Raw genomic sequence first — 26,922 nt, 5'->3', positions numbered from 1 at the left:
AAGTTCCTCCTCCTCCTCCGCTGTTGCTGCTGGAAATACAACTCAATGTCTTATACAGGCCAACCAATTGTTCTACACTGAACTCATCCCTAGCCAAGTTCAAAAACAAAGACAAAATTTAATTTGTGCCAAGAAAATTGGGAAGGCCAATGTGGTAAACAATTTTAGAACTTTGCTTTTCAGTTTGAGAGTGGCAATAAGAGGCCCCAGGTTCTTAGATTTGAGCTAATATCTTCAATTTAATGTAAGAGTAGATGAGTTGGTTTTGATTTGGTCTTCAGGAATAACTGCATTTTCCACCTGTTGGTGGTCTTTAAGCATGTATTAGGAAGGAGTATTGGTGAGTTTTGGAGTATGAGGGTAAAATGTGGGGAAGGTTTCCATCTCTTACCTGGCTCCACCATGGATTAATCATAGTCCCAGCTAGCCTTTCCTGGTCTTAGATGCTTTCTTACCTAAGGTGGACACAGGAATGAAAGGCTCAACTCTGCCTAGGCAGAGTCCAAGCCACTGACAGAATGATACAACAGAGTATGTACTGTTTTCAGAATCTTTTTCTCTTACTAAAATTCATCCAGTTAGCATTTAGATAAGAAGAGACAGAAGTTGCTGTGCTAAGTTTAGAGATCTAGCCTAACTCTTAAATGACAAATGCCCATATCACAAGCCTTGGCAATATCAACTGGGTTTGTCATAGCCTCAGAACTACAGAGGGAAATATGAGACACTTGAACATTTTATACCAAAGAACCAAACATCTTTGGAGTAGTATTAAAAATTATCCCAGGGTTAAGTATTTATGTTATTCCCTGTCCCAGTACTTTCTTTGAGCAACCCCCTCACTGTTATTAATTTGAAAATGAAGCCTTTCTATCTACTTTTCAAGGAATTTAACCCGTGTGTGTGTGTGTGTGTGTGTGTGTGTGTGTGTGTGTGTGTGTCAATTTGTAGGCAGAAAGATTTTTGTGATGTGTCCTTTCAAAGCAATCCTTTAAAAAATTTTATACCTACAGAATCACACCTAACAATGAAGGTCATATGCTTCTGAGCTAGGATTTGGGCTCAAATAATTAATAATAAACAGCCTACCTACTTCAGGAGGCTAAGATCTGAAGATCACAGTTCAAGGCCAACCCAGGCAGGAAGATCTGTGAACTCTTATCTCTAAGTAGGCACCAAAAAAGCCAGATAGAGCACAGGCCCTGAGCAAAAAAAACCCTCAGGAACAGTGCCTAAGTCCTGAATTCAAACCCCAGGACTGGCACCAAAGGAAAAACAGCCACCTGCCTTGATCCAAGATCAGGTGCTAAGAAGGGACAGAAAAACTTGCTTTCATTGGTTTTCTAGGCTATAATACATTTTATTAAATAACCTGGCTTCAAAAAGATACTCTGTAAGTGGAGCATACTAAATTGTAAAAGGCAGCAAGTAAAAGGAGAGCTGTGTTTCCACGGGCATCTATACCTTCTTGTTCATGCCACTACTTCACCAATCCCAAGCCAGCTCCATTCTAAGCATGTCTTACTTTACTAATTTCCTTTTTTTTTCTTTTAACTATCATATTTTAATTATGTGAAGGGGTTTCAGTATATTTCCATACATACCTATAATGTACCTTGATCAATTTCATCTGCTATATTACTCTTTCTTATTACACAATTTTATTGGGTTTCATTTTTCTGTTTTTGTACATCCATCTGAAATGCTTCATTCATCTTCATGCCCTTCACCCTCTCCTAGCAAACTCTCATTTCCTGTTGGTTTTCTAAACAGTACTCTATCCTACTTTACATTCATGTGATTCACGTTGTTGTAGGCCTAAATTCCACACATGAGGAAGAACATGCAATATTTTTTGAGACAGTCTTGCTATGTAACCCAGACTGACCAGGTACAGTCCTCATGCCTAAGCCTCCTAAGTTTCTGGGATTACAGATGTATACCACCAGGCCTATTTTTTAAATGTCACTAAGGTTTGTCTGATGTTTGATTCTCTTTGATTCCTCATATTGATATTTTGTGTCATATCCTATTTCTTGTTAAGTCTGGCCAGGGATTTACCCATTTTATTGGTGGTTTTATTTATATTTCTTTCCTTTATCTGTTGGTTTCTGCCTTTTAGGGGTTTACTCTTTAGTCATTCAGTTTCTTAAGATAGAAACTCAGAGTATTGATTTGGCAGCCTTTTCTTTTCAAATCATAAGTGCTGCATGCTATGACTTTCCCCCAAGCACTACCTTAGGTGAGTATTACAAAATTTGATATGCTGTATTTTCATTTTCACTTACTTCAAATTCATTTAGAAGGATTTTTAGCTTTTTGGTTTGTTGTCTTTTTGAGCTTGAGAATGGAATTGTAATCAATTAGAGACTCTGATGAGACGATAATTGTTTTATACATGGCAACATGGCAGAATGTTTTCACAATGAAGTAGAACACTATTGTGCTAGTGTGGGCATTTTTGCGTGCACTTGAAAGAATATATTCAGTTACGTTTTAGTGCTTTCATGCCTGTGTTGATAAAAATTGAAGGCAGTTTTTGGAGTCCTTCTTAGTAATGTGTCTTCTCTTTGTTCTTTTTAGTGTATTACCATTGGGCAGAACTGGATCCTGAAAATGGGAGATGCTAAGCACCAACACTGCTGTAAGAATTTGGGACTGAAACATGAAAAGGAAGACAAAAATAAGAACTAGGAAACTGAATATCTGCAAGAAAACACCAAAGGACTGCTACCCTTTCTGTAGTTGCTGTGGTCTGATGGGGCACTGCATATGTGGTGTCTGGGGTGCACAAGGCAGACAACACACACCTCCGTCTCACCCTCAGATTTTCAATGATTTTCATCATGTCTTGGCTCTTTTGGAACAGGTTGACCCGACATCACTTGTCATCCAGTACACTAGATGTGCTCTGTGTGTTCATGATGGGTCTCCAGCACATCCCTGCTGTCCATGTTCCTTCCAACACCACTTTGTAAAACAGGGCCTGTGTTAGGATGTAAAAATAGTTACCATAACAGTGAATTGTGTGAGACTTTGCATCTTGTAAAATTTCTCTTTTTTCTAAAAATAAATAATAATAAAACCCCAAATCTCAACACACTATTATCAAACAAATTCTGTGTATCTAAAGATATCTTTAGAAATGGAATATGTCTAACTCATACTTCTTTTCAACAACTTTTTTTTTTAAAGGGGCACACAGGCCTCTGGTTCTAGGATGAGTCCATCTGTGGTAATTTGTGGTTGGGGACAGTGTACTTGGAAATCAGAGGGCAGGAAACAGGAGTGTAGAGGGGAAGCAAATCCAATTGCAGAAAGGCCAGATCATTTTGACCAAGTGTAGTTGCTACAACTGGGAGATGAGAGAAAGGCCAGCTACATTGTCCATACAGATACTCTTCCCAGAGCTGTACACTTATCTACATATCCATTGTCCAAGTCATTCTACTCAGGGGTTCTTGAAGAAAAGAGCCAATTCTGCCAAAGCAGTTTCTAGTTGAGTTATTCTATTAGTGGCATATCTACAGTAGTTTTCTTTTTAAAAGCCAGTCCTGGGCCTTGAACTCAGGGCCTGGGCACTGTGCCTGAGCTTTTTTGCTCAAGGCTAGTGCTCTACCACTTTGAGCCACAGCACCACTTCTGTTTTTCTCGTAGCTAATTGGAGATAAGAATCTCATGGCCTTTTCTACCTGGGCTGGCTTCAAACCACAATCCTTAGATCTCAGCCTCTTGAGTAGCTAGTATTACATGTATGAGCCACTGATGCCCAGCTCATAGTAGTCATTTTTGACACTATAAAATAGTGAGTTACAGATGTGCATCTATATGTATGTGTATTTATGTAGATGCTATGTAAATAGTTATACTTTCTTGAAATGTTTTTGCCTAACTGTAGAGTAGACATCCTTATTTGATATTTTAGTAGTGCTGATCCTTTGTCTACCCATGACCTTTATAATAACATCTGAGGCCCTCTAGTCTAACCTAGTTGTCTATTTCAAATGAAAACATGTCAAAAAGTGGGGGGTGGGGAAGGGGAATGCAATCTCCAGTGCACATTTAAGTACTTGGAATATAGAGTTGGAAAGGATTTGCCAGATTGCATTGTTCTGGACATCTAGCATAATTCACAATAGTTGAGCCTCCAGATTTGAAAATGTTGCATTTTGGTAGTGAGCTCTTCTAGTTCTGTGGGAAGTGAGGCTCACGAAGCTCTCCGGTTTGAGTTACTGAAGTAGATTTTAAAAGTGAATTCAAGCTTACGTTAAAGTTACTTAAGCTGTTCTCTAAGCTGCTGGGTTTGAGCTTACTGAACATATCTATCATATGTTTTCCTGCCACAACATCTTACTACCAATTAATGCTTACTGAACAGCTGCAGCCTGTTCTTATAGCCAGGGGTGATGGGGATGCATAGTAATAAAGTTAATGTGCTAGATGTTTAGATAGTGGTAAGATGTTAAAGGCTTTCATTGCCCATAGCTCCATTCTTGACTGTTGTTTAAAAGGGACACAACTAACTGGAGAGTAAGCAACAGCACTGGGGCAAAATGGCTGAAGGTTCTGAAACTTCAGAGGAAGAAGACCTAATGAGGTGCGGCTCATTAGCCTGGGGAATGTTTCTTTCTTTCTTTTTTATTGTAAAGATACTATACAGAGGGTTACAGTTATATGAGTAAGGTAATGAGTATACTTCCTATTGAGCATTGTTACCCCCTCCATTGTTTTCCCCCTACCATCCCTTCCTTCCCTGAGGTTCTTTTTTTTTTTAAATTGTGATTAAGTGATTACATAATTTCCTGAATTTCACAGTATTGTGGAATAATGATGCTCATTTAAAGTCACAAGTTCATTCTAACTTTCCTGGAGCAAATTGTCTATCACAGTCTATAACATATAATGGTGTACACATATACACCATACATGTGATCAGCAGCATGGGGATATTTAGTAGTGGTTCGACCAAATGAGTGGGAGTTCTTTGTTTCTTAATTCCTGTTAGTTTTGTCATATCACCTAACATTTTGGATTTAGCATCCACTTATCAGGGAGACCATGTACCGTTTGTCTCTTTGCTCTTGGCTTACCTCGCTCAACATGATTCCTTCTAGCTCCATCCATTTCCCTGCAAATGCCATTATTTTGTCGTTTCTAATGGCTGCATAATATTCCATTGTGTATAGATACCACAATTTTTGGATCCATTCATCTGTGGCGGGGCATCTGGGTTGTTTCCATATCCTAGCTATTGTGAACAGTGCTGCAATAAACATGGAGGTGCACGTGTCCTTGTATATTGGTTCCTGTTGTTCAGGGTAGATGCCTAGAAGTGGTATGACTGAGTCGTAAGGGAGGTCAATTTTTAGCTTTCTAAGGACCCTCTAGACTGCTTTCCAAAGTGGTTGTATAAGTGTACATGGGGAATGTTTCTTAATATTTAAAAGATGTAGGGGAGAGACAGAGTCATATATAAGATAGGAACAATAGGTATAATTTGTTGCATTAACATGGATAATACTGGTTTTCTCGCACATAATTACCAAGTGGATGGTGATGTTGGGAAGGTTGGCCATTTGATCAGAAGTTCTAAGTCTACTTAAGTGAAGAGAGGTCATTTATTCTAACTAGCTTTAAAATCTTCTCTCATACTATATAGGAAGCATGAAGAATTTCAGAAGAAGCTCACTATTTTTGTAGCATTGAAGGAAGCATTTCCATTATTCTGAAGATCACTTTCAATAAAAGGACCAGTGTACACACATCATCAGCTCACGGAGGGAGAGAAACAGTGAAAGCTCTAGAAGGAAGCCAGAATGCCGCAGTGACATAAAAAACAAAAGGTTAAGTTGCTTTTGAAGGTCATGTCCAATTGTGATTATAGAGCTAATAGCTAAAATTAATTTTGGGTACAGTTCTACTAGCAGAGTATAAGAATCAGTCTTTACATCCTCATAACATCTCAGACTCCTGCTTTCTGCTTATTTATAAAGCTTGCTGTTTAGTGTCAATTAAAACATCATTTGAATGAGGATGAGAGAAGAGAATTGTACCATGTATGGCATTTCTGAGAGGCCTTGGCAAATCTTGGGCCCAGTACTTTAAACAAAGCACTGTGCCCACAACGCTGGGGAGCAGGATCCGTTTAATCTTGCCTTTCATGGTTTACAGGAATCCAAGCTCTTGTGGCTTCACAAAACATAGACCAAATAAAGGCATCTTCTGGGCTTGGATGCTCTAGAGCATCACCTCATGGTTGGTGGTACGAAGAAGGACATTTTCTCTACCAAGCTGTATTCTGACTGTGGATAGGTGCACATGGGCATACAGAAATCTTGGTATTTCACTGACTTGATCATAAGGAACAAACAGCTCTACACATACCCCATTTCCTCTGATCTGTCATTTTACTAATTCTAAAACTAGAGGGATGCTCTTTCTGTCACTAATTTGTTATTTCTGCCCCTTTAAGGCCAGGCACTTTCAGAATTCATTTTCAGTTCACTGCTTATTTAGGTCCTTTAAAAATACAGTTAAAGAACCAGGCTCATACCTGTAACTCTAGTTACTCAAGAGGCTGAAATATGAGGCTCAAGGTTCAAAGCCAGCCTGGGCAGGAAAATCTGTGAGACACTTACCTCTAATTAACCACCAAAAAGGCTGAAAATGGAGCTTGTGGCTCAAGTGGTAGAGTATCAGTTTTGGGTGAAAAAAGATAGATAACAATGCCTACCCCTAGCTCTTGAGTTCAAGCCCCAGTACTAGCACACACAAAAAAATAGAGTTAAAGAACTCCTTCAAAAAAGCATGGAATAACATTTTAAAAAATCGTCCCCCTAATTATATTGGAGAGGAGAGGTGTCAGTTTTCTGTTGGCATTGCATTTTCTCCTAGGGCTCAGAGAGCAGTTTGTTCAATATTTAGAGCTGCTGGAATACCTGCCTTAAATAGTTATTTTGAACTTACCTGTTTGTGATGGTATTTTAGATTTGTTAGTTTTTCAATCTTAGTCTGTCAAGAGAGTTGCAGCTAACATCCCCCTGCAAAGGAAGGTAGACTTGAACCTAGGCTTGGTTCTAAGAAGGGACTTGTTCTTGGACTGGGGGGGACTTCAGGGTATGTAGGCAGAAATGAGGTTGACCAGGTGACTACAGTGGGCATTGGAGTAGAATGAAATGGCAGGTCCTGTTGCCTCCAGGTGTGAGAAAAAAAGCATTTAGACAGCTACCAGCAGGTTAGTAGAACTGAGATTGAGGAAAGAGGAGGCATGTGAGGACAGGGACAGAAGACCTCAGAGATGAGCAGGGATTGGACTGTGGAGATCTAGCAAATCATAGTATACCATTAGCTTCAACGTGTCTACTTCCTCATCCTCCCCAAGCTGATTTGTTCCAGTTCTTCAGCAGTTTCTATTGTAAGTGACCCTTGAAAACTGCCAGTGTGGCATGACCAAGGCACTTAATGGAGATATCAGTTTCATGGTCCCAACCAGTCAAGAATTGGTATTGACTCAGTTTGAATCCTATGAGATGACCTTGGGACAATTTGCTCATGTATTATCTTCTGAGCTAACATGGTCTCACTTGTCAAATGGAGGTAGAACTGTCTTGCCATTTGGATTGTTGATTGTAGGGTTAAAGGAGAGAATGTTCAAGTCAACAAAGCACCTTTCACAAGTGCTGATTCAGCTCTTGCACCTTCAACAGGTTATGGTACCCAGTGTTAGGGGTTTTTTGTTGTTGTTTTTGCCAGTCGTGGGGCCTGAACTCTGGGCCTGGACACTGTCCCTCAGCTCATCAGCTCAAGGCTAGCACTCTACCACTTGAGCCACAGTGCCACTTTGGCCTTTTCTGCTTATGTGGTGCTGAGGAATCGAACCCAGGGCCTCATGCAAGCAAGGCAAGCACTCTACCACTGAGCCACCTTCCCAGCCCCCAGTGTTAGTTTTTTTTTTTTTTTTGTGAGACTACTGTACAGAGGGGTTACAATTACATGAGCAAGGTAATAGGTGCATTTCTTATCAAGCATTGTTGCCTCCTCCTGTTTCCACATACCATCCCTTTCTTCCTATCCCCCCTCCCCCTGCGCGCCTCAAAGTTCGTTTTTCGACATTACATCAGTGTTAGGTTTTGGGTTTTTTTTTTTGGTCAGTCGTGGGGCTTGAACTCTGGGCCTGGGCGCTGTCCCTCAGCTCTTCAGTTCAAGGCGAGCGCTCTACCACTTGAGCTACAGCGCCACTTCCGGTTTTCTGGTGGTTTATTGGAGATAGGAGTCTCACGGTCTCTCCTGCCCGGGCTGGCTTTGAACCGCGATCCTCAGATCTCAGCCTCCTGAGTAGCTAGGATTACAGGTGTGAGCCACCAGCGCCCAGCCCAGTGTTAGGTTTTTAAAGAGGCTGCTTAGGTAAAAAGTAGGTTTATTCATCGTTCCCGCTGATACCAGGCCAGGTTGGCACTCCACGGGCTGGGAAAGAGAGCATCTGACCACCCCCCTCCCATCCATGCCTTATCTGGGGGAGGGGGGAGGAGTCGCCAGGTAAAGGGAGGTGGGATCAAGTGGGAGAAAGGTATGGCCACATAGAATCCAGATGTGACCTCAGCAGATACGACCTCTTCCAGGTGTGCCAGTTGCCTAAGTAACGCAGGTACTAGGCTAGGCGGAGACTTGGCTGTGAGGAGGGCTGAGTCTGCTCGCCATAAACCTACCCCTTACCTGAATACCACGTGCATGGTGTTATTCTTACTCGGCAACCTCTTTAAAAACCCAGCATCCAGTATAACTGATCCCATTTGTGAAGCTGCTGCTTGTGGCTGGCTTACAGTTAGCCTGTACGTTCAATGTTCATTTCATATAACCATTGTCTTCTGTCAGTGAAGGACCAAATAAAAAACTTACTCATGTTCCTATTGGGTTTAGACTGTGGTCGGGTCTATTGAGCTATTTCTAATGTCATGTTGGCTCTTCCTCCCAGCTTTGTGCTTTTTAGGCATGTTTTCCCTAAGTCTTGCCTAAAGACTATGCACAGAATGGAGTTGATACTGCAACAGAATTGCCTTTCAGGTCAGTAGATGCATTGTTTACTTTCTCAGTCAACCTGTTTCTCCTTCCCATGTTTCCTGTTTTTGTTGAAATCAAGCCATCTTATTTTTACATCATTTTGATGATTTAATCCAATGATTCTGTTAAAAAAATTAGTACATCACAAGGTGTTATTTGTGAATTCATTCTTCTTTCCAATAACCACTGCATTCTTTTCTACAGGCTCTCAGCCATCTGTTCAGTCATCTATTCCAGAATGTTCTCAGGTGCCCACATCTTCCTCGGTTTTCAGCAGTGTCTGTGATCCATCATTAAAAACTGCAGTTATTGACATTTGCTTCTCTAACTTTTCAGAATTTTTAAAAAATGGTTGCCAGTGGCAATTCTATTCTGTGATAACATTATTTTGGAACTTTTGAAACTTCAATTCATTAAAAAATAACACCTTGTAAGGCTATTTCTTCACTTACCTTGCCTTTATTTATTTATTTATTTATTTTTGTCGGTCGTGGGGCTTGAACTCTGGGCCTGGGTGCTGTCCCTCAGCTTTTCAGCTCAAGTGTCTGTTTTCCTTCTGGTAGATGTAGGTGTGAGTGTTGCAACTCAACAATGGAACAAATAGACAGTGGACCTCAGGGAGTTCCCGCTCAGCTCAATGCGTCCTGAAGATGGAATGCTTCTCCATAAGGATGGTGAGGGAGGGCCAGAGCCAGCAGAGCAGTGGTATGCGCTGACTGGAGGGCAAAGGCCTTGGATATAATCAGGATCCTCCAACCAATGGCTTCCGAATTCAGGGAGGTCATTTCCTTTTATAAGGTTGTTCTAGATGTTTCTCTCTGCACATGATGATTACCACCCATATTAGCAAACTCTCTGAAAATGAGTTTACAACAACCAAAGAAATAAACTATATTTTGGCATCTTGGGCCTAGTGGTATGGAAAAGATCAAAAGTATAGAGAAAAATCCCTGGATTTCTAAGCAAATTTATGACAAGAGATATAATCCATTATAGTAAAGGGCTTCAGGAATCACGTTGACATTTTTTTATTTAAAGATCATTTCAAACAGTAATAGTACTTTGTACCCATACTTTCCTATTGCTAACATTTGGACCCATTTACTTTTATCATTCCTCCCTTCCTCCTTTGTATTTGTGTATATTTGTCTGAGATATTTGAGGATAAATTATGTTCAGCATGAGTGCATGTTACATTGTCATATGGTCCTTCAATCCTAAATACCTGTGTGTCCTAAGAATAGAAATCTTTTATGACTATGACACAGTTGTCAATATCAGTAAGCTTAATGTTCTTTTCTCTGATTTTTTGTCTGTATATTAATTTTGTCAGTTAATAGTGTCCCCTTCAGCACCTTTATCCCTCACTATAGTATTCGAAGATCCAACTGCCTTTCTGATTTTTTTTTCAGATTAGCCAGGCATCAGTTATTTCTCTGCCCTAAATCATGGTTTCTTCACATCTAAAATGCAGAGGTCAGAGTAGTTTGCGTCTGAGTTTGCTGTCATGTGACGTCCCTGTAGTGTCTAGCATAGTTCTTTATATCGCAGGGTTCTTTAGATATTTTACTGTACTCTTGATTTTCAGAGGAATCTTGGAATACCTCTCTATTTGAGGGAGTTAAAATCTCATCTTCCTTTCAAATAGAACTGATAGCTTTGTAAACAAATCTAAATTCTGACTAAAGGTAACTGTCTAAACAACAGTAACAATGTACATGGTAATAGCAGCATATAGACAACTAAAAAGAATGACAACAATGCCATAAGACATGTGAGAGAGGAATTCAGAACTCTCTATTTTAAAGTACCTGCACTATGAGGAAAGTGTCCTTTGAAGGTAGACTCAGATTAACTGAAAATATCTTCTAAGCTCTAGGGAAACAACTATATGGTTTTTTTTTTTTTATAATAAAAACACTTTATTTGTTTGTAATGCTGGGGATAAAATCCAGATGCTCTAGACATCCTGGGAAAGAAGATTTTGATGGTTTCAAAGTAAAGAAATAGAGAATATATATCATACTAACACTAATTGAAAGAAAGTCAAAGTCACTATGCTAATAGCTGAAATCAAAACAAATTTCGTGGATGGGTAAGGGTGCCACAAAATGATAAAATGAATCTACTTTCCAAGAGGATATAACTCTGTATGTGCCTAGTAACAAAGTTTCAAAATATGTGTGGCCAAACCTGAGAAAACTAAAATGAAAAAAGTATGCTAAGTAAATCTACTGTTGCAGTTGGAGACTTCAACATCCTCCTGGCAATAATTTATAGATCAAGCAGGCAGAAAAGCAATAAAAATAGCATTGACCTGAATAACACTATAATCAGTTTGATTTAATTGACTTTTATAGATTACTCCCTCTACCACCAGCCAAATACACATACTTTGTCAAGCTTGCATAGAAAATTCACTAAAATAGACCACATTTTGAGTCATTAAATATATCCCAACAAATTTAAAATGATAGCAATTACAAAAAGTCAGTTCTTTCACCCCAATGGAGTTAAATTAGAAATCATTAATAGGAGAATATTTGGGAAATCCCCAATGACATACTGCTAAATAATCTATAGGTCAAAGAGTTCTTGGCAGAAAATTTAAAATATTTGGAACTAAATGAAAACATTTTTAGTATGAAGTGAAAATAGTACTTAAAGGGAAATTTATAGTATTAAACGAGTGCATTAGCAAAGAAAAAAGAGCAAAAATTAGTTATCTAAAATGTTTATCTTTGCCAGGCTTTTATCTTTTACAGGCTCATGCCTGTGATCCAGCTACTCAAGAGACTGAAATCTGAGGTTGTGGTTCAAAGCCAGACTAGGTAGCAAAGTCTCTGAGACTCTTACCTGCAAGTAACTAGTAAAAAGCCAGAAGTGGAGATGTGGCCTAAGTGGGAGAGTACCAGCTTTGAGTGAAAAAGCCAAGCGAGAGTGCAAGGCTCAGAGTTCAAGCTCCAGTATCAACACAACATATAAAATAAGATATTATCTTAGGAAACTAAACAAGGAAGAGCAACTTAAACCTGAATCTAGTAGAAGAAAAGACATTAATAGCATATCCAGTATCTTCCACAAAACAATATAAGAAAGAGCTCCACTGGTTGGAGGAGATGATTGTGAGAATGGCAACTTCCATGGTGCTTTTTATGTGTCATTCTATCCAGTCCTCACACTTAATAATTACTTTCTTTTTTTTTTTTTTTTTTTTTTTTTGCCAGTCATGGTGCCTGAACTCTGGGCCTGGGCGCTGTCCCTCAGCTCTTCAGCTCAAGGCTAGTGCTCTACCACTTGAGCCACAACACCACTTCCAGCTTTTTCTGCTTATGTGGTGCTGAGGAATCGAACCCAGGGCCTCATGCATGCAAGGCAAGCACTCTACCACTGAGCTACCTTTCCAGCCCACACTTAATAATTACAACAGCCCTATGAGAAACACACTATTAGAATCCCCATTTCACAAATGAGAACTGAATATCCAGAACTTGAGCCATTCAATAACTTGTCTAAACACAGTTACTAGAAGAAGCAGTCAGTATTCAAGGAAGAAATCTGGCTTCAGAAGAGGTAGAACCACTCAGTTCATTTTATACCTTCATTTTCCCCAAGAGAATATGACTGGCTTCTGGAATCATTTGTATAGACTAGTTTAAAAAAATAGAAGGAGGCCTGAGATGTCATCACAGAATGTGCAAGAAATACAGATGCTCTTATGACCCCAGAGAAGCTGTTATTAAATCATAGAGATAGGGATGCTGCCAAGATATTTGTGGCAGATAAATTCTCCACAGGAATTCCCTAGGGGAATGCCACAGGGCTCTACTCCAGACAGCACATTCATCAACAGCTTGGATGAAATTGAGCTCATTGGGGATAGCCAATGCTGTGTGGTTGAAAGAAGAGCCTTGAATGATGGCAGAACTCATAGTCCCTATCCTTCAATATGATTCAGTTAAATAAGGTGACCTGGATGAAACAAAACTTGGAAAATACAGTCCAGGGAGGACATAGGTGAGGAGATTTCTTATACTATAAGCTACAAGTGAGTTGCAAGTTGAAGGGCAGCTGCTAAAGCTCCTGATTCTGTCTCCAACTGCACTAAAAGAGATTTGTTGTATTAGAAGTTCTCAAGCCAAACAGCATCAGAATTTTTTTAAATTCCAGGCTCCTGAAAATGCTGACTTAGTGGGTCTGCACTGATCTAGGGGGTCTAAGAATGTTTAAAAGCCCGTAAGGTATTCTGAATGAAGAGTACTGGGGGTCAACAGCTGCTAGTCTCATGTCCCATAGTCCTGTTGTCCCAGAAATGAAATCAAGGCTGGCCTTCTATGTTCACTCTGGTACATGACACAGGCCGGAAGCCAAGCAAGCATTAGTACCTCTGTCCATGGTTGCTTCCTAAAGCTGCTAGCCTGTTTCTAGTCTTGGGTCTTTGAGTAACTCTTGGTTTTGGTCACCTCTACATGCTGGAAGGATCTTCTCAGCTATTTGAGAAGCTAAGAGACTTTGTGGCTCATACTGGTGGCTAGAAAAGTGTCTTGAGGGGTCAGCCACATAGAAGGTCCTCCCCTCCAGAGATGCTGTATCCTTTTCGACCTTTCTCCTTTGTGTTTTCCTGGTGTGAAGTATGTATGGTAATCATGCAGACTGAAGATACCCTCTAATCATCATCATTATCTCCAGGTAATCAAAAGAACAAGCAAAATTAATAATGTGGCTTAAATTTCAGGCCATTGAAAGGCATTGCAGCTTTAACTTTGTTTTCTTGCGTAGCTTTATCTGGGGGAAGCAAGCTTCCCTGGTATAAGGATGCTCAAGCATCCCCTACAGGGATCCCCATAAGGAAAGGAACAAATCATGAGAATTGTTATGAGAATGAGTCATTTTGCAAATGGATTCAAATGCACACCTCTGGTCCTGCTATGTGAGGAAAAAGAAATCACTAATTTGTCCAAATCAGGGGTTGGAAAACTGTAGACTATAGAATGGCTGCCTGATATTTATTTATTTGTTTGCTTGTTTGTTTTTGTGTCAGCCCTGGGTTTGAACTCGGGGCCTGGGCGCGGTCCCTCAGCTCTTCAGCTCAACACAAGCATTCTACCATTTAAGCCTCAGTGCCACTTCTGGTTTTCTGGTGGTTAATTGGAGATAAGAGTCTCACGGACTTTCCTGACAGGGTTGGCTTTGAACTGCAGTCCTCTTATCTCAGCCTCCTGAGTAGCTAAGATTATAGGCATGAGCCACCAGCACCCAGTGGCTGCCTGTTTTTAATAAATAAAATTTTATTTCTCCTATTTGTTCAAGCCATAGTCATTTGTTTACATGTTGTCTTTGGCCTTATCTAACATCTGGCCCCTTGAAAAGATTTATCAAAGCTTCACTTAAGCAATTCTTTTTTTTTCTAATTATAACTGAATGGAATACTAACAATTCAAGAACAGCTATTGTTGAAGAACCAAGTCACTCAGTAATGTGTAAAGCCATTTGAAGAATTTGTCAGAAATAATAACCAGGCCTTCTAAAGTCTGCTGTTCTGGTCAAAAGATTTGGTTTATCAATAGCATCCTCCAGAAAACAGAATCCATCTTAGCTGAATGGAGAGACTTTAATACAGAGATCACAGCCAAGAGACAAAAATGTGGAGCCTGGAGCCAGTAGCTATGTCTGTAACACTTGTCACTCAGGAGACTAAAATTGAGGGGCAGGGAAGTCCATAAGACTCTTTATCTCCAATTAGCCACCAAAAAACCTGAAGTGAAACTTTGGTTCAAGTGGTAGAGTGCCAGCCTTGAGTGGAGAAAGCTTAAGTATGGCAACCAAGCCATGAGTCCAAGCCCCTGAACTGGCATGCACATGCACAAGTATACACACACACACACACACACACACACACACACACACACGCCCTGAACGCACACAGGCACTGGGGACCTGAGGCACTAAGGAAGCCATTCCCTAGAGCAGAGGAAGGGATGATCAGAATTGATCCTTACTTCGATAAATTAATAATTATGATTCAAGCTGCTCAAAATATTTAGATCTAGTGTGACATCATATGCAGTATTTAGTTTTTGTAGTGCTATGGGCAAAACCTAGCTCCATGGTGTGTGGCAGGCCAAGTGCTCTATCATGGAGCTTTACCCTGAGCCCTAGTTTGAGGATATACCAGCAAAATTAGAAACTAGAACCACTATCCTGAGGAGGCAGACTTTGGAACCACTACAAAATCTACAAGTCTACCATCTATACAAAGCAGCTGGTGCCTCAGGAATCTGTTTTGCCTGTATGAATATTTTTTATTTTATTGTGATTCTGTAAATCATTTCTTAGTTTTCATTTTTTAATCAGATTATTTTTTTTTAGCCACGAATATTAAAAGCCCAGGATGTTCAAATTCTCTACAAAGTACAAAGTAGTATCTTTTCTGGAGATTTTCCAATTTTATATTTGATGGGTCAGAGCAAAAGAGGTCTTGCAAAACAGAACCAAACATGGACTCCTTTAGTTGTCCTTTCCACTGTCTTTGGATCAGAGCCAAATCCTTGGTGATTGGAAATGTTGCCACACTGGCTCTTGTTTTGAGAATACTGATGATCTTACTTGGCAGTAATTCTCAGAGCCATCTTTTCTTAGGTACTAAGGCTTAGGCTCAGGTCTAGCTGCACAGTAAATGTTTCTAAAGAGGCAACATGCTCCCTTGCTATAGGGGTACTCTGAGGGACCCTCCTTGGGCACAAGAACAGCTGTGGGATGACTCCTCTGCGCATGCTTGCTTGTTTATACTGCAGTTTGCCTTTCCAGCTCTTTGTGATGTTTAAGAAATTACCTAAACATTTAGATCCTTAAAATAAGCATTGTTATGTTGGTCAGGAATTTGAGCAAAACACACTATGAGTGCTGTTACTCTGTTCCTCCATTTCTAAGATTTTCCCTGGGATGACTTCAGTACTGAGGTGGCTTAGCAGTTGTGAGCTAGAATCATCCGCAGATTCCTTCAATGTCTGGGGTGGAGAGAGTTGAAGTCTAGGAGAGAGCACCCACATGTAGCTTATTCATGAACCTGGGCTTCCTCACAACATGGTGACTTTTGAATAGCAGGATTTCTTACAAGGTAGTTGAAATTCTAAGTGCTGGTATTTCCGTGAACATGGCTGAAGCAGCAGGCCCTCTTTTGATCCAGCCCTGAAAGTCACAAAGCATCATGTCTTCTGTTGACTCTCACTCCGAGCAGCTGTAAGACCTCCAAGATTCAAAGAATGCAATGATAGACTTCATTCTTGGTAAAATGAGTATCTAAGTATTTTAGTACCTGTTTGTTACTTGCTTTTCTGTTTTTGGAATTTATGAGGCTCAATCTTACTAGGTAGCCAGGCTAGCTTTGAACTCATTATGTAGAGTAAGTTGGCCTCAAACGTGCGATCCTCTTGTCTCCTCCCCTAGATCCTTTGAAACCATCATAGTTGCAAACAAGAAATAGTTTCATTTGCTGAGAGAAGGTAACATTAACTTAAATATAGTATTGGCTGAAGAAATCCCACCTAGATGTATGCACACAGGCCACATGGAATGATATTTCTAACTGGACGACAGAAGCCAGAACTTTAAACTTCAAAATGATTGCTGCATTTTGGGGATGGTGGCATGATGAAGTACTGTGAAGGATCTGTGACTGGACATTTGCACATCATCTTTTGCTCCTGCCTAACATTTGAGATCAGTGCAATTCTGACAGGAGAGAGTTAGAAAATGATCTAATGGCAGCCTAGTAGGATAAAGTAGGAAGAAGAGCTTGAATAAATCTAATGCTTTGTCTAAGGTTTTAATGTTATGAATAAGGTGTAGCCATTTGACAGTTTCTAAGGAAGATAAGAGAGCTATCAGACTGAACAAATCATGAGGTCAAGAGTAAGAAAAGATAATTTTTCAAAGGAAGGTAAGAACTGAGTATGATGGCACATGCCCATCATCCCAGCATATAGGAGGAAGAGGCAGGAGGATTGCTATTTCAAGGCTTGTCTGGGCTACATAGTTTGAGACCACTTTAGGCTTTATAGAAAGACTGTTTCAAAACAAAAATAATGAGGATGAAACAAACTTGGAATGGATTGAAATAGAGAAATGACTTCTCCCAATAGCTAACAAGAAGCCATAGAATTAAGTAGCTTAATTTGATCATTCTATATTGCACATAGATAAGAACATCACACTGTACCCCATAAATGTATAGTTAAGATTTATCAGTTACAAATAATATTTTTGTGTGTATATGTGTGCCTGTACTGGGACTTGGACTTAGGGCCTGGGTGCTGTCACATTTTTTCACTCAGGGATGACAGTCTGACACTTCTTAAGGTTTTTTTTGGTGGTTAATTGGACATAGAACTCTCACAGATGTTTCTGTCCTGACTGGCTTCTTTTTTTTTTTTTTGTCAGTCGTGGGGCTTGAACTCTGGGCCTGAGCTCTGTCCCTCAGCTCTTCAGCTCAAGGCTTGAGCTACAGTACCATTTCTGGTTTTCTGGTGGTTTATTGGCGATAAGAGTTTCATAGACTTTCCTGCCCAGGCTGGCTTTGAACCACGATCCTCAGATCTCAGCCTCCTGAGTAGCTAGGATTACAGGCGTGAGAACCACTGGTGCCCAGCTCCTTACAAAAAATATTAGTAAAAGTAAATTTTTTTTAAAGATCATAGAAAGCCCCAGGGAAACTATGTTGAGGAAGAAGAAGAAAAAAGAAATAGAGGGAAAGGAAGAGAGAGAAGAGGAGGAGGAGGAAGAGATCGGAGTGAGGGGAGATGGGAGAAAGGAGAAAGGTGTGTAGAATATTTTAAGGAATAAGTTTAAGCATTGTAGGGGCTAGCAGGTCCAAACTTCATCAGGTAAGCCTGAAAGTTGAGGTCAAAGTTGATGTAAACTACCGGGCTAGAATTAGCTGACAGGGTTTCAAAGGCCACAGTGTTCTGTGCTTCACTCCCCTCACCACTATCTGGTACTCTACAGATGGGTGGTTGAAAACAATGGCTACTTAGTACTTCTCCTGTTTAGTTGGTCCTCAAGCTGAATGGCTTTTGTCAGTCTCACCTGAGTTCATGTATGTGGCTATGGTCATCTAATTCCCCTCAAACACTGCAGCTTCCGCACAGCATGATGTTCTCAGGGTCTCTTGACATCAGACACAGTATTTCCACCACAGTCTATTGGCTAAACTTAAAAAAATAAGGGAACCAGTCCAGATTCAAGGGGGTTAAGAAATAGAATCCAAATCCAGAATCTTGATGGAGGGGACAGCAATATCCCATTGTAAAAAGGCATGGACTCACTGGGACCATTATTTTAATGACCCACCATTCCCTGTGATCTACTGCACAAGCGTTAACAAAACATGTCTCTAATAGGGAAAACAAGCCTCTTCCCACTCCAGCACTTAGCATATCAGCTAGTGCTCTGTGGTGTCATACAATAAAAACAGACTCGAGCTAACTTAAACAAAATAGTCATATTTTCAAAGGGCACCAGAAAGTTCATAGAATGTGGAAGAATGTTGCTATGAGAGCTCAAAAGTGACAGAAACATGGTAACACTGGTTATCTTTGAAACAGGGATTGATAGGCATAGCCTTTTTAGGGAATAGCATGGGAATGACTTTTCTTTTGTGTGTGTCCAGATTCCTTGGGGAACCCAAGACTGACATGGGACACGATCTCATTGCTTGAATGGGTAGGTCTACATAGAGAAAGGAAGGATGCAGGATCTCAAAGGAAAAGCCAGGTGCTATGGTAAAAATGGGGAGAAGTGCCAAGTAGGCAAAAATGACAGCTCTCCACTGATTTTGATCTATTCCCTGTGGGATCTTAGTTGGATCTTTTGGCCTGAGAACAATTTGCAAATGAACAGCACCATTCTATTTCAGTGCTGCTTTCCCCCCCCCTTCCCCAAGAGTGAAAAACATTACTTTTCTCCCTTTATGCAAACTATAATCTGAGGTTAACTACTCCCCCTTTATTCCCATAGAAATTTGCTTAAGTAGATCTCAAAAATGTTATGACAGATTTTCAAATAACTTTCACTAAAATGGTCCACAAAACTTTGTCATTTCCTTCTGAAGGTTTCAGAATGCATTGTTATCATTAGCAAGTCATTTACTCTTAAACCAAAGTGGACAATTGAGACATGGTTCTGAGAATGTTCAACCACTGATTAAGAGTCAATTCTCTCAGACTTCTGGGAGGCCTTGGCGACTTTTCCAGCTCCAAAAATCTTCTCATCTTCACTTTGTTGACACCCACAGCAGCTGTCTGTCTCAGCATGAACAGCAAAATGACCCAGAAAATATGTGGGCTTTCCAGGAACTGCATAACAATGGCAGCATCACTGGACTTCAAGAATTTAGGACTATCTTCCAGCTTCTTCCCAAAGCATGGTCCATTGTCTGTTAGCTCATGCAGGCAGAGTGAGCTATGTGACTGTTGAGTCTAGAGGCATGGTCAGCACTGATAGAGCATCACCAACCCCATTGCAATGATGACTATCATTGACAGACACAGTCTTGACATGGAGATCAACATTATTCTCAAGAGGAGCCTCACTCAAAGCTTTATGGAGCATTTCAACAGATTTAACTTCATCTTTGACACTGACTGGAACAAACACTGCTGGGTTTAAGAACACCAATCACAGGTTGGCCCTAAGGGACAGCAGCCATGGATATCAGGGAGAGCAGACAAAAGGCTTACCAACTGTACAAGTTGATAAGTGGGTAGTAGATGTAACCTGGGGCTTCAAGCAGTGTGTTCCATTGGTATTGCCGTCTTTGTGGGTGGCTTTGAAGCAAGGAATCATTATGCTTGACTTCAATGTTCTGTTCCCACCAGAAATGGGCACAAATGTTACCTTACTGGAGTGGCAGCCAGTTTCTTAATGTAGGTAGATGCTGACTTCCTGAACAATTTCCTCTTATCTCTGCTGGCTGTAGGAAGACTTGGTGAGATTCACTTTTCTTGCTTCACATGTAGTGTGTAAGCCAGAGGGTATGTTCATGGATCTAACCATTCTTAGAGACATTCACTACAAATTTTCTAACAGCAACAATAATTAGGATAGCACAGTTGACCTGGAATGTGCCTGGAATCATGTCTTTGTTAAGTGTCTATGTCCTGGGGTCTCCATGATGGTCACAATACTTGCTGATTCTGTTCGTTTGTGGTGGTATTGGGATAAACTCAAGGCCTCCTGAATCTCTTTTTTTGTTTTATTTTTTTAGATAGAGTTTCACTTAAAAAAATTTTTTTTTCACTTGGGGTTGGTCTGACTGAGAGTCTCCTACATCTGCCACCTATATAGCTTGGATTACAGATGCATACCACCACACTCATCTTGTTTGTTGAGCTGAAGCCCTAGAAACTTTCTGCCCAAGATGTCTTCAAACTGCAATCTTTACTTTCCCAGTAGCTGAGATTTCTTAATGTTTGAAGCACTGCACCTAGCCTGGTCTCAAATTTTTTTTAAAAAATTTATTTTATTGTAAAGATGTTGTGCAGAAGAGTTACAGTTACATGAGTGAGGTAATGAGTACATTTCTTGTCAAGCATTGTTACCCCCTCCTTTGTTGTTCTCCCACTAGCCCTTCCCTCCCCTACTTCCTTAACTTCTCCCCCACCTCCTGAAGTTGTAATGTTCATTTCCAAACATAGTGTCTTGTGGATATCTTGTTGCAATGGCTCATCCTGAGTCCTTGTTTTAGCGTTTTGTTATTCCCTTTCCCCTCCCCAAATTAGATAAATGTATATACAGGATGTACCATACCAAAATCAAATGCAGGTGCAAACAGGGGATATACCATAGGGGGAAGAACACACAAAGGAAACAAAAGGTCACATAGTACATTAAAAACAACAACAAAGAAAGACCTCTGTGTCAATATCTTGGGGTTCATTTCTCTTAGCATCATATTATATAGTCATATGTACATAGCTTTTGATGGTCTCAAATTTTGATATCAACAAATGGTACTCTGTTCATGCTCAGCACTCACTGTTTCCAAGACATAAACATATTAGGAGACTTTTCACATCTCAATAGCTCTTTTTCCATATTTTGGTAGTTTTTATTTTCAATCTGCTTAGAGTAGATTTGTTGTCAGTAACCAAGCACCCTGAGTAATATAAACCCTTGTAGTTTTCCCACTGCTGTAAATATTTAACAACAAGCTTCCTGGGTGGGGGTAAGGCGGGGGACAATGGGAGTGCCATACCATTTTGCACTAATACTAGTAGGATAAGAGAGTTGCAGCTGCTTTGTGTTCTAACCAGCACCTGATTTACCAGCACATTAAAGATGTTAGTAAAAGAAATAATATAATTTGTGTTCAAATATCACAATTGTGTCTTCAAGTGAAGGACAAGATAATAACACATAGGCCCATATACATAGTTAAGAGCATTGCATTGCAGAGGTGAAAAAGAAAAGCATATTTGTAGTTCAGCACAGTTGATTCATGCCTATAATCTTAGCTATTCAGGAAGCTGAGATCTGAGGGTCATGGTTTGAAGACAGCCCAGACAGGAAAGTCTGTGAGACTCTTACTTCTACTTAACCACTAAAATGCCAGAAATAGAACTGTGGCTCAAATGGTAGTGCACTAACCTAGAGTGAAAATATTAAAGACAGTGCCTAGGCCCTAAGATCAAGTCCCAGTTCTGGAATCTTACCCCCCAAAAACCTCACATGCTTGTTTGAGCCCAGCTCTCTCACTGTTACTAAAAGACATTGTCACAGATTAAGAATTTGGGGAGGATAGCTAGCAAGATCAATAGAAAGCCCGTAGATTGGGAGAAGATCTTCACTAGCCATACAATGGACAAGGGTCTCATATCTAAAATATACTTGGAACTCAAAAAATTAACTCCCCCAACAACAAATTCTCAAAGAAACAACTGCTTGATAAGTAAATGGGCTAAAGACTTAAAGAGAAACTTCTCTGAAGAGGAAATAAGAATGGCCAATACACACATGAAGAAATGCTCAACTTCTCTAGCCATAAAAGAAATGCAAATCAAAACAACATTGAGATTCCACCTCACCCCAGTTAGAATGGCTATAATCAAGAACTCTAATAACAACAGATGCTGGAGGGGATGTGGCCATAAGGGAACCCTACTGCATTGTTGGTGGGAGTGTAAACTTGTTCAACCACTTTGGAAAGTAGTATGGAGATTCCTCAAAAGACTCCACATAGAGCTCCCCTATGACCCAGCAATCCCACTTTTGGGCATTTACCCAAATGATCACAAACAAGTCCATACTAAATCTACCAGCACAACTATATTTATTGCAGCATTATTCACCATAGCTAAGATATGGAACCAACCCAGTTGCCCCTCAGTAGATCACACACACACACACACACACATACAATGGAATTCTATGCCTCCATCAGAAAAAATGACATTGTCCCACTTGTTAGGAAATGGAAAGACTTGGAAAAAATTATATTAATTGAAGTAAGCCAGACCCAAAGAAACATAGGACCATGGTTTCCCTTATTTGCAATATGTCTGGGGCAAGTAGAAAAAGTCAAAACTATGTACATATGACCAGACAAGATGAAGTTAAGCGAAATGAACCCCAAGCTAGGGACACAAGTGGTTTTTTTCTTTCTTGCTATTGTTTCTAACGTATTTATAAGGTACCATGTTATTTTTTTTTGTTGCTTTGTATGCTCCTCCCCTATGGTATAACCCCTGTTTTTACTGTATTTGATGTCAGTCTAATTTGGGGAAGGGAAGAGAAAAAACAAAATGTTTAAATAGGGATACAAGTTGACCCATTGTAACAATGAGATGTACAAGGCACTATGTTGAAAAACAAACTTTACTATTTAGGCGGGTATGTGTGTGGGGGTAGTTGAGGAGGTGGAAGGAAAGGGATGGTAGGGGAAAAACAAAGGAGGAGGCAACAATGCTTGATAGGAAAGGTACTCATTACCTTGCTCATGTAACTGTAACCCCTCTGTACAATATTTTCACAATAAAAAGCTTATTAAAAAATTAAAAGAAAAAGAACTTGGAGAGGTCTTCCCCTTAGGGTATTTTAAACAAAGAAAACCTCTCCAAGTTTGTAGACTTATCTCTAATCATTGCTCTTTTCCTCAGTGGAGTGTGAACCATCCTATCCTTGGTCCAGGATCACTTCAATCCATTTCTGGATTGTCCTATGTATGAGAGAGGAGATAAGCAATAAAGTGGCTCAGGGAGGGAAGTTCCATCTCTGGACTAGCCTATAATTGAGTTGTCATTTTCATACTGAATTAAGAAGTATGTTAAAAGACAACAGGCATATGGTTAACAGCTAATTAGAGGTCTTGGTGGAATTCTTACCAATTCAGGAAATTGTGCTAAGTTGATGCCATTGCCAATTCTCTCTGTGAGGACACTGTGCTCTTCCCCTCCTCTCAAACTCCCCAGATTTGTTGCAGACAACAAAGGAGGACTAGATGAAGGCTTCAGTTTTACTCACCAGCCAAGAGCCAAGCCTTGCTGGAATCTGACCCCAGGACCCTGACTTCAGTTTTTCATCTAGAGAGGAGATCTTTCTTGTTTTACCTTCCAAGGCAATATTCTGAACACATTATCCCTGACAGAGAGGGGGGGTAGGGTGGGGAGAGAAAGAGAGTATGTCTTTGGTTACCAGTGTCAAAGTTTTCTCTTAAGAGCCTAGGCTCAATGTGATATTTGCTGGCTCATGAGTGAAAGGAAAGCAGAGAGCAAGGTGAAAATGTTGGGGGAAGGGCAGGGGTGGTAAATGCATCGGTTTTAGAGAACCTAGTGTTGCTTTTCCTTTCTCCTTAGTTCTGATAACTGGGACCTATTGGGTTAGGTGATTAAGCAGGACAGGTACATGATGAGTAGGTAGGTATACACTGACCTGCTCAGCTGAAGCATCTTTCCTCTTCTGCCTCTTTAAACATAAACACAGGTGGTACATTCATCATCTTACATTCCATGTTTGAGGCTTCTAGAAATAGGGATTTTGCTGCCAGGCCTCAGTGGAAAAATGCTTTCTCCTCATAATAAGGGGGAAACTTAGGGTCAGTAACACTGGATCTTTCCTATAACATGGCCCTCATCCTGGCTTCAACTAACATGCCAAAGTACACTGATGGATAGAATTCATTCCTGAACTCCTTGATTGCTGTTCTTCTGTGTGTTTTCTCATTTCTGCACTTGAATTCTCAGGTGACAGAGAATTGCCTTTCTTCCTCACCCCCAAATTAACCAGTGTATCAGCTAGTTTGGTTTTTTTGCTGTGTAACAAGCCATCACCAAACCTAGTAGCTTACAACTAGCATACATTTTTAAATGGGCTTAATTTTTAAAGGAGAAGTTTTAGGCCTACAGAAAAATTGAGCAGGAAATAAAGAGAATTCTTATATCACCCCCATCCCCATTGCTCTTCAGTAGCCCCCCTACCATAGATACCCTGAACTACTGAGGGGCTTCTGTCATCATTCATGAACCTACATCAATGCAACATCACCTAAAGCTCACAGGTAACAGTCAGTCTTGGTGGTGTATATTTCATGGGTATTGACAAATGAATAAAGACTTGTTTCTAAGGGATAAAAATCTTCTGTGCTCTAACTACCCAGCTTTTCCTCCATCCAGCCTGGTAACAGCTGATATTTTTACCATGTTTCAGAATGTGAGATAGTTGGAATCCTATATGACAAGTGACTCTTTTTTACATTGGTTTCTTTCATTTAGTAATATGCAGTTCAAGTTCCTCCATGGCTTGGTAGCTCATTTATTTTCAATGCTGGAAAGTATTTCTTTACCTGGATATGCCACAATTTATCTTTTTACCTACTGACAGGCATCTCAGTTGACTCTAAGTTTTAGCATTTAAGAACAAAGCTGCTATAGATGGGCACAGTGACTCATGCATCTCGTCTTAGCTACTCAGGAAGTTAATATTGGGAGGATCACAGTTTCAAACCAGCTCAGGCAAGAACTTTGTGAGATTTTCTTCTCAACCAATAAGCTGGGCATGGTGGCATGTGCCTGTCATGCCAGCTATACAAGAGGCTGAGATTTCCAGGATCATAGTTCTAGGCCAACCCAGGTCAAAAAAGTTAATAAGATTGCCATCTCAACAGAAAAGGCTGGATGTGGTGATATGTAAGTATCATTCTAGCTATGTCAGGAAATGTAAAGAGAAAGAACATGGTCCAGATCAGCCTGGCCAAACAGCAAGACTCAAAGATAATTGGAGCAAAAAGTATTGGGGATGTGACTCCAAGTACTAGAGGCATCTCCCTGAGCAAGTGTGAAACTTTTGAGTTCAAAACCTAGTACTACCATATATATATATACACACACACACACATATATATATGTATATGCTATAAACATCAGTATAAAATAAGTTCCAAATTACTTTAGAAAGCACGGTTCCTGGATGGTGTAGTAAGAACACATTAAAAAAAATTTTAGACAGGGTCCTGATAAGTAGCTCAACTCACTATTTAGATCAGGCTGGTCTTAAACTCAAGATCATTTTGTATCAGCCTTCTCAGTGCTGGAATTACATGTGTGCCCCACCTTGCCTGGACCCTGTTTTTTTTTTTGATGGTGCTTGGGATTGAACCCATGGCCTATGCATGTTGGGCATCATTCTACCATTTAGCCATAGGGCTAGCCCTTTAATTGCATACATGTATGGCAATGGCACAGTAATACTGTGCACTGTTATACAACTATGTATGCTAACAAAAATCTTAAAGGACAAGTAATGGCTTGAAAAATGTGCTCCCTGGACATATCCTCTTTTGCTTGACCATGTGAAGAAGCCTAGGCTGCCTGCTGGAGGACGAGAAGCCAGATGGATCAAGGGCTCAGTCATCCCAGCCTAGTAGGCTCTAGAAATAAACAGAAAGCTCACAGACAGGGAGAAGATCTTCACTAGCCATACAACAGACAGGGGCCTCATATCTAAAATATACTTAGAGTTTAAAACATTAAATTCCCCAAAAACAAATCCCCAAAGAAACAACCACCCCATTAACAATTTACCTGAAGAGGAAAGAAGACTGGCCAATAGATACAAGAGGAAATGTTCAACATCTCTGGCCAGAAAAGAAATGCAAACCACATTAAGGTTGTAGATTCTTCCTGGAAGAGGGAGCAAGCAGTGTTTGTCTGTGGAGGTGGGTTTTGAACATAGAGCTTCAGATCTCAGCCTCCTGTGTCACTAGGATTACAGGTGTGAGCCCATAATTCTGTCTGTCTCTGTCTCTGTCTCCCTCCCTCCCTCCGTCCCTTCCTTCCTTCCTTCCTTCCTTCCTTCCTTCCTTCCTTCCTTCCTTTCTTCCTTCCTTGCTTCCTTCCTTTTTGTGCCAGTACTACAGCATAAACTCAGGGCCTCAGACTTTCTCTTGGCTTTTTTGCTCGACAGGCACTCTATTTTATTAGAGATAAGAGTCTCATGGAAGTTTCTTCCTTGGGCTGGTTCCAAGTCATGATCCTCAGAGCTCAGCCTCCTGAGAACTAGGATTATAGGCATGAATCACCGACCCCTGGCATCCTGTTATGTTTTCTATTTTGACCACTTTCTCAAAAAAGAAGAAAACCAACCCAAATGGACCATAAATGCATGGGTTAACTTCTTTTTTTTTTTTTTTATTTTTCATTGTGAAAATACTGTACAGAGAGGTTACAATTACATGGGCAAGATAGTGAGTACATTTCTTATCAAGCATTGTAGCCTCCTCCTTTGTTTACCTTTCTCATCCCTTCCCAGCCTCCCCCCGTCCCCCCCAATCCTCCCCCCCCACACCAAAGTTGTAAAGTTCGTTTTCGATGTGAC

The 26,922-nt window shown here is 40.3% G+C and overlaps 1 protein-coding gene across 1 annotated transcript in view; it reads left to right on the top strand.

Annotated features, from left to right (window-relative positions):
* Positions 1–6,827, top strand: part of LOC138803695 (D-aminoacyl-tRNA deacylase 1) — a 170,199-nt gene extending 163,372 nt beyond the window's left edge. Inside the window, exon 6 of the mRNA XM_069987753.1 lies at positions 2,584–6,827. The gene's annotated coding sequence lies outside the window, so the exon portion shown is untranslated. The remainder of the gene's footprint in view (positions 1–2,583) is intronic.
* The last annotated feature ends 20,095 nt before the right edge of the window (positions 6,828–26,922 follow it).

This window comes from Dipodomys merriami, unplaced genomic scaffold (assembly GCF_024711535.1).
Source record: "Dipodomys merriami isolate MVZ:Mamm:240054 unplaced genomic scaffold, mDipMer1.0.p SCAF_346, whole genome shotgun sequence".
Lineage (NCBI taxonomy): Eukaryota > Metazoa > Chordata > Mammalia > Rodentia > Heteromyidae > Dipodomys > Dipodomys merriami.
This window is presented reverse-complemented; position numbering and strand designations above follow the sequence as displayed.